The sequence below is a fragment of the Rhinolophus sinicus genome, chromosome 5 (genome assembly GCF_057876585.1).
Source record: "Rhinolophus sinicus isolate RSI-liver-muscle chromosome 5, RSI-T2T, whole genome shotgun sequence".
Classification (NCBI taxonomy): domain Eukaryota; kingdom Metazoa; phylum Chordata; class Mammalia; order Chiroptera; family Rhinolophidae; genus Rhinolophus; species Rhinolophus sinicus.
Genome location: NC_142505.1, coordinates 43,911,372 through 43,920,255, shown reverse-complemented (window position 1 = coordinate 43,920,255; position 8,884 = coordinate 43,911,372).

Below are 8,884 nucleotides of genomic sequence, written 5' to 3'. Positions count from 1 at the left end.
TTGAAACAGGAAGAAATAGATGATGCCAAGAAGAGAAGAAAGCTTCAAATAAAAACCACAATTAATATCCCCCAGAGAGTTAAGAGAAGATATTGCATCCAACTGTTAAAAAAAAGAACAAAAAAATCAATCTGGACAAATCTGGTCGAGATGGCAGAGTAGGTAAATTCTGTGCTTACCTCCTCTCAAGACTATATCAAAATTACAACTAAACTACAGAACAATCATCATTGAGAATCGCCTGAAGTCCTACAACTAAGGACATACAGAAGAAGCCACCTCAAAACTGGTAAAAGGGGCAGAGACATGGAATGGGCTGATCCCACACCTGCACTTGACCATTAAAAATTGGGCAGGGTAACTCAGCTATGGAGGTCCCCCACGGAGGAGCAAGGGGTCCCAGACCCACACCAGGCTCCCCAGCCCAGGGTCTCAGTGCCAGGGAGAGAAGTCCCCATAAATTGTGGCTGTGAAAACCAGTAAAGATTATGGCTAAGTGAGACAGAGGGCAGCTAGAGTCCCAGGCAATCCTCTTAAAGGGCCCACACATGGATTTACTTGCTGCCAGACTCACTCACTCTGAGCTTCAGCCCTGGGGCAGTATCTCCAAGACACCAGGGACAGATGAGGAGGAGCTGAATTGTTTGGCTTCAGAGTGAGGGCTGGAGGGGCAGATTTCTCCCAGACAGAAGTGCTGGTGGAAGCCATTGTTTCTTTATTGAGCCCTCCCCCTACCCAGCATGCAGACACAGGTAGCTGTCATATCTCAGCCTCCAGCCAACTGGCTAAAACCATTCATTTGCCCTGTTTGCCTGAGCCCCCACCTAACTTTCAGGCCCACCCAAGCCACTTCCAGTGGCATTTCCATATAAACAGCTTGTCTTGGCACACACTGCAGACTTTCCTAAAATTTCTCAAAGGTTTACAAAACCCAAACAAGCAGCTGCTGGTTTCGACATGTCCCATACATCTGGGTGAGCAGCCCTAAGACTGGCACTAGCAACAGCCGGCCCGTTTGTGGCTTGGCCTCTCAAAGCACCTCCAAGCCCAGCACGGGTGGTGGTCATCTGCAGTTTGCTTTGTGGTTCATGCCAGGTACTCCTGGACAGGGCACAGGCTGTGGTTGAACTTCACCTGTGATAAGACCCCTCCCAGGAGGCCCCAGGGCTGGCATACCCAGTGGCAAGCTTTGGATCCAGCCAGAACATCACCTGGCCACCTCTGGGGATGACACACACAAAGGGCACACTGGGTGGGCACCAGAGCCCTGCTAAACTAAATCCTGCTCTGTAGGGTCAGCGCCAGTACAACATTCCTTCCACTGTAGTCACAACCAGTACCCACAACCAATCAGCCTGAGGGTCAGTCCCTCCCACTGATGTGCAAACAGCAATCAAGGCTCAACTACAACAGAAGAGTGCACACAACCCACAAAAGGGGCACACCTGGAGCACCCAGCTCAGGTGACCAGGGACACAACCACTGGGTCCCACAGCAAACCTACTTACTACATAAGGCCACTCTACTAAGACTGAGAGACATAGCAGACCTCCCTAATACATAGAACAAACACAGGGAGGCAGCTGAAATATGACAACAAAAAGGCATGTCCCAAATAAAAGAACGGAACAAAGCTCCAGAAAAAGAACTAAACAAAATGGAAATTAGCAATCTACCAAGTTCAGAGTTCAAAACACTTGTTATAAGGATCCTTAATAATCTAGGGAAAACTTCAACAAAGAGATAGAAAACATAAAAAAGAACCAGTCAGAAATAAAGAATACAATAATTAAAGTGAAGAATACATTAGAGGGAATCAACAGTAGATCAGATGAAGCAGAGGATCAAATCAGCAGTTTAGGAGATAAGGTAGCAGAAAACACCCAATCCGAACAGCAAAAAGAAAAAAATAATGAGGCTAGTTTAAGGGGCCTCTGGGACAATATCAAGCATAATAATATTTGCATCATAGGGGTACCAGAAGGACAAGACAGTGAGGAAGGAATTGAAACTTATTTGAAGAAATAATGACAGAAAACTTCCCTAACCTGGTGAAGAAACTAAATATATAAGCCCAGGAAATACAGAGAGTCCCAAAGAAGATGAACCCTAAAAGGCCCACACCAAGACACATCATAATTAAAATGCCAAAGGTTAAAGACAGAGAAAGAATCTTCAAAGCAGTAAGAGAAAAACAGCTAGTTACCTATGAGGGAGTGCCCATAAGATTGTGAGCTGACTTCTTAACAGAAGCTTTGCAGGCCAGAAGGGATTGGCACAAAATATTCAACATGATGAAAAGCAAGGACGTACAACCAAGATTACTCTACCCAGCAAAGTTATTATTTAGAATGGAAGGACAGATAGAGCTTCCCAGACAAGAAAAAGCTAACGGAGTTCATCACCACCAAACCAGTATTACAAGGAATCTCAGAGAGATGGGAAAAAAAATAAAAAATATGAATAATACAATGGCAGTAACTACATATCCATCAACAATAACTTTAAATGTAATTGGGTTAAATGTTCCAATCAAAAGATAAGGTGGCTGACTATGGAAAACAGTATAGAGGTTCCTCAAAAAATTAAAAATAGAACTACTTTATGACCCAGCAATTCCATTCCTGGGTATTTATCCAAAGAAATATAAAACACTAATTTGAAAAAATATATGCACCCTGTGTTTCCTGCAGCACTATTCACAATAGCCAAGATATGCAAAGAACTGAAATGCCCATCAATAGACGACTGGATTTTTTTTTTTAATTGTGGCAGAATGGTAAGAATGAAATCTTATCATTTGCAACAACATGGATGGACCTAGAGGATATTATGCTAAGTGAAATAAGTCAGACTGAGAAAGGCAAATACTGCATGACCTCACTCATATGAGAAATTTAAAGAACAGAATAAATAAGCAAACAAAACAGAAATAGACTCACAGATACAGAAAATAAAATCATGGTTGCTAGATGGGAGGGGGACAGGGGAGAAGGTAAAGGGATTAGAAAGTACCAACTGGTAGTCACAGAATAGTGATGGGAATATGCAATACAGTATAGGGAACGTAATCAATAATGTAAAGACTGTGTAAGGTGTCAGATGGGTACTGGACTTATCGGGAAGATCACTTCATAGATTATATAAATGCCTAACCAGTGCACTCTACACCTGAAACTAATATAAAACAGTATTGAATTTCAACTATAATTAAATATATAGTCACAGGATGTAAAGCACAGCATAGGAAATATAGTCAATGGTATTATAATAGCTATGTATGATGTCAGAGGGGTAGTAGACTCGGGGGTGTTATCACTTTGTGAGGGGTGTAAATGTCTAATAATTATGTTTTTTGGTACACCTGAAACTAATTAAAAAAAAGATAAGGTGGCTGAATGGACAAGAAAATAAGACCCTTATATATGTTGCCTACACGAGACTCACTTCAGATCAAAAGACACACACAGACTGAAAGTAAAGGGATGGGGAAAAAATATTTCGTGAAAATAGAAACAAACAAACAAACAAAAAGCTGGGGTAGCAATACTTATACCAGACAAAACAAACTTTAAAACAAGGGCTATAGAAGGACCCAGTAATCCCGCTTCAGGGTATTTATCTGAAGAAACCCAAATGCTGCTTTGAGTTGACATGTGCTTCCATATGTTCATTGCAGCTTTGTTTACAATGGCCGAGATGTGGAGGCAGCCTGGGTGTCCATCAGTGGAAGAATGGATAAAGTGGAGATGGTCCATATATACAATGGAATATTGCTCGGCCAGGGAAAGGAATAGGTTCTTGCCATGTGCAGCAGCATGGATGGACCTGGAAAGTACTGTGTTGAATGGAGTATGTCAGACAGAGAAAGACAGATGCAATGTGATTTCGCTTAAATATGGAATCCAAAGAACAAAATAAACAAAACAGAAACAAACTCATAGATACAGAGAACATTTTTTTTTAAAGGGTCATCCGAATTTTTTTTTTATTATTGGGGAAGGGAAACAGGACTTTATTGGGGTACAGTGTGTACTTCCAGGACTTTTTTTTTGCAAGTCAAGTTGTTATCCTTTCAATCTTAGTTGTGGAGGGTGCTGTTCAGCTTCAAGTTGTTGTCCTTTCAGTCTTAGTTATGGAGGGCACAGCTGAGCTCCAGGTCCAGTTGCCGTTGCTAGTTGCAGGGGGTGCAGCCCCCCATCCTTTGCGGGAGTCGAGGAATTGAACTGGCAACCTTGTGGTTGAGAGGACGTGCTCCAACCAACTGAGCCATCTGGGAGCTCAGCAGCAACTCAGCTCAAGGTGCCGTGTTCAATCTTAGTTGCAGGGGGCGCTGCCCACCATCCCTTGCGGGATTCGAGGAGTTGAACCAGCAACCTTATGGTTGAGAGCCCACTGGCCCAAGTGGGAATCGAACCGGCAGCCTTCAGAGTTAGGAACATGGAGCTCCAACCGCCTGAGCCACCGGGCCGGCCCCAGAGAACATTTTGATGGTTGCTAGATGGGAGGGGGTTTGGGAATCGGTGAAAAAGGGAAAGGGTTTAAGAAGTACAAATTGGATGTTGCACAGTAGTCATGGGGATGTAGGGTAGAATATAAGGAACATAGTCAATAATATTATAATAACTACATATGGTGTCAGATGGGTACTAGATTTATCGGGGTAATAGATGGGAGGAGGATTGAGGTTCAGGGTGAAAAAGATGAAGGGATTAAGAAGTACAAACTAATAGTTACAAAATAGTCATGGGATGTAAATTAAAGCATAGGGAATACAGTCAATAATATGATAATAACTATGTATAGTGCCAGGTGGGTACTAGACTAGTCAGGGGGACCACTTCTTAAATTATATAAATGTCTAACCACTATGCTGTACACCTAAAATTAATATAAAATAATGTTGAATGTCAACTGTAATTGAAAAAAATTTTAAGGGGGGAGGTGAAAGGTAATAAGAGGTTCAAATCTTCAGGTATAAAACAAATAAGTCATGGGGATGTAATGTACAGCACAGGGAATATAGTCAATTATATTGTGATAGCATAGTATGGTGTCAGACGGTTGCTGGATTTATCATGGCGATCACTTCTTTAGGTATATAAATGTTGAGTAACTATTGTGTACACCTGAAACTAATATAATATTATATGTTAGCTATATTTTAATAAAAATCTCTTTAAAAATTAAAAAAACAAAGAAAAAATAAATGCTTAGAGAAATTTTTTAAAATGAGCAATCAGAACACTATGAAAAATAAAAAGAGCCCTTGGAAACTAAAAATGATAGTCAATACTAAAAAGTTAATTGGTTGGGAATAATAAAAAGGCAAAATGATGGAAAATAATAGGGATAATATAAGGATAAAAGACTTAGGGAATCAATTGACTTCAATATCCAAATAAGAAGACAGAGGAGATTATCAAAATAATTTAAGAAAAGTTTCCTGGAATTGAAGGAATCTACAGTTGAAAGCACAATAAATGGGAAAAAAAAACAATGCCAAATTTCAGCATATGAGGGATACAAAGAACTAAAAGTGTCCACATAGATAAGCCACATACAAAGGAATAGGATTTAAAATGGTATTGGATTTCTCAGAAATTATCCTGGAAGCTGAGAAGACAATGGAACAATGCCTTCAAGGAAAAATAATTTGCAACCTGAATTCTAGATAGCCAAACTGCAAATCAAAAGTAAGGGTAGAAAAAAAAAGACATTTTCAGATAAGCAAGGTCTCAAAAAATGTATCTCCCATGTACGCTTTCTTAGAAAGCAACATAAGGAAATATGTCATCAGAACAAGAAACTAAAACAAGACAGGGGACCGAGGAAACAGGAGTTCATAAACATAAAAGAAAAGAAAAGAGAACTCCCAGAATAACAACTAGGTAAAAGTTCTCAGGGAAAACCTATCTATACTGGAGCAGAAGGGCTTTCAGGACGAATGCTCACATAGAGTAGAGTATACAACTGACCATAAAAAATTACTGACAGGCCATGAAAGTTCTAGGGAAAGAAAAGGACAGGTACATAGAAAATACTGCAAGTAAAACAAACTAACAAAAAAACATTATCAGCTCCAGGAAAAACAAAAACTTATACAAGGAATGAAATATATTCACTGTCCACTTTTTGGCTTTGCAATGGATAATAATTTATTAACACAATATTATTAAATCAATAAATATTGATTTAACAAAATATTATTCTTTGATTATAAAAGTGTTTACAGGAAACAATAAGGGCAAGTAACAGACATTTTTATCTCAGATAACAGCAAATCAATAGGTGAGTTCTAAAACTGATAAATAAATAAAAAACAGCAATATCAGTATTTTATTTTGATATGTAGCAACAAATATCTTGATAATTGCAATTAAAAAATTTGGAAAAATGATGGCCTAATGAGTCTTCTCTGACTTAGGATTCTTTATGTGGAAATGGTATAGATTCATTCTTCACCAAGTTCCCAAAGGCAGTATGGAAGCGTAATAATTGAGGGTACAGGCTCTGGATTCAGACTTCCTGAGTGCTCAGCTTGACTCTTCCACTTTTCATTAGCAGGGTGAATTTGGACAGGTTAACACATCACTCTGCCTTGGTTTCCTTATATGTAAAATAGGAAACATAATAGTCCCTACATAATTGGATTATAGTGAGAATTAAATAATGCATGTAAAGCACTTAGCATTCTTCCTGGCACACTGTACACATTTCTAAAGTATTAGTGATCATTATTATCATTCCCATTTATGGTCCTATCAACATATACCACCTCTGCCACCTTTCAATGTCCTTCCACAAAGATCACTGGGATAGAGTTATAGGTGAAGGACACAGAACAAATAACTGGAATTCAATCCCTACTCAAGTTATAAATAGCTAGATCCTAAAGGCAAAGCTATACAAACTTGGTATTATCCTCCACCTTGCTATTTTTCTGCTTGGGACAAGAACTGAAGACAATTATGACCCAGCAATTCAACTCCTGGGTATCTATCCAAAGAAATCCAAAACACTAATTTGAAAAAAATATATGTACCCTTATTTTTATTGTGACACTATTCACAATAGCCAAGATATGGAAACAACCGAAATGCCCATCAATAGATGATTGGATAAAGAAATTGTGGTACGTTTATACAATGGAGTATTACTCTGCCATAAAAAAAAGAATGAAACCTTATTTGCAACAACATGGATGGACCTAAAGGATATTACGCTAAGTGAAATAAGTCAGACTGAGAAAGACAAATACCATATGATCTCACTGATAGGATTGGGGGTTGGGGGGTGGGGGAGAAGGTGAAGGGATTAGAAAGTACAAATTGGCAGTCACAATATAGTCACAGGGATATAAAATATAGTATGGAGAATATAATCAATAATGTTGTAAAGATTATGTAGGGTGTCAGTTGGGTACTGGAATTATCAGGGGGTCACTTCATAGACTGTGTAGATGCCTGACCCACTGCGCTCTACACCTGAAGCTGAAGTAGAATAATATTATATGTCAACTATAATTAATTAATTAAATTATATATATATATATATATATATATATATATATACACACACACACACACACACACACACACACACACACATATATCGTATTTCCCCGAAAATAAGGCCTAGCCGGACCATCAGCTCTAATGTATCTTTTGGAGCAAAAATTAATATGAGATCTGGTATTATATTATATTATATTATATTATATTATATTATATTATATTATATTATACCCAGTCTTAAGACCCAGTCTGACTGGGTCTTATATAATACAATATAATATAATACCAGATCTCATATTAATTTTTGCTCCAAAAGACGCATTAGAGCAAACAGGGTGTGTGTGTGTGTGTGTGTGTGTGTGTGTGTGTGTGTGTGTGTGTGTGTGTGTATGGTGTGACAATTAAGTTCACCAACTTGTTGCAATTATATTGCTAACCTTTTTTGGTATCAGAGGGTTATTCATTATGAATTTGTACCAACTGGACAAACAGTTAACCAAGTTTACTATTTGGAAGTGCTGAAAAGGCTGCATGAAAAAGTTAAATGACCTGAACTTTTCACCAACAATTCATGGCTCTTGCATCACGACAATGTACCAGCACCCATGGCACTGTCTGTGAGGGAGTTTTTAGCCAGTAAACAAATAACTGTATTGGAACACCCTCCCTATTCACCTGATCTGGCCCCCAATGACTTCTTTATTTACCCAAAGATAAACAAAATATTAAAAGAAGACATTTTGATGGCATTCAGGACATCAAGGGTAATACAATGACAACTCTGATGGCCATTCCAGAAAAAGAGTTCCAAAATTGCTTTGAAGGGTAGACTAGGCACTGGCATCAGTGCATAGCTTCCCAAGCAGAGTCCTTCGAAGGTGACTGTAGTGATATCCAACAATGAGGTATGTAGCATTTTTTCCAGGATGAGTTCACGAACTTAATTGTCAGACCATATGTGCGTGTGTGTGGGGTGTGTGTGTGTGTGTGTGTGTGTGTGTGACTATATACACGCATATATAGTCATGGGACGTGAAGTACAGCATAGGGAATATAGTCAATGGTATTGTAACAGCTATATACGATGAGGGGTAGTAGATTGAGGTGTGTAAATGTCTAAGTACCATGTTTCCCCGAAAATAAGACCAGGTCTGAAAAAATCATGCTAGGGCTTACTTTCTGGTTAGGTTTTATTTTTGGGGAAACATGGTATTATGTTGCTTTGTACACCCGAAACTAATTGAAAAAAAAAAAAAGAACTGAACACAATTTTTGGTAATAAGGAGTAGTTAATAGCAGGAGCCTGAAGTCAGACTCAGGTCAAATTCTGACTTCCCACATATTAACCTACATGAGCATAAGCTAAT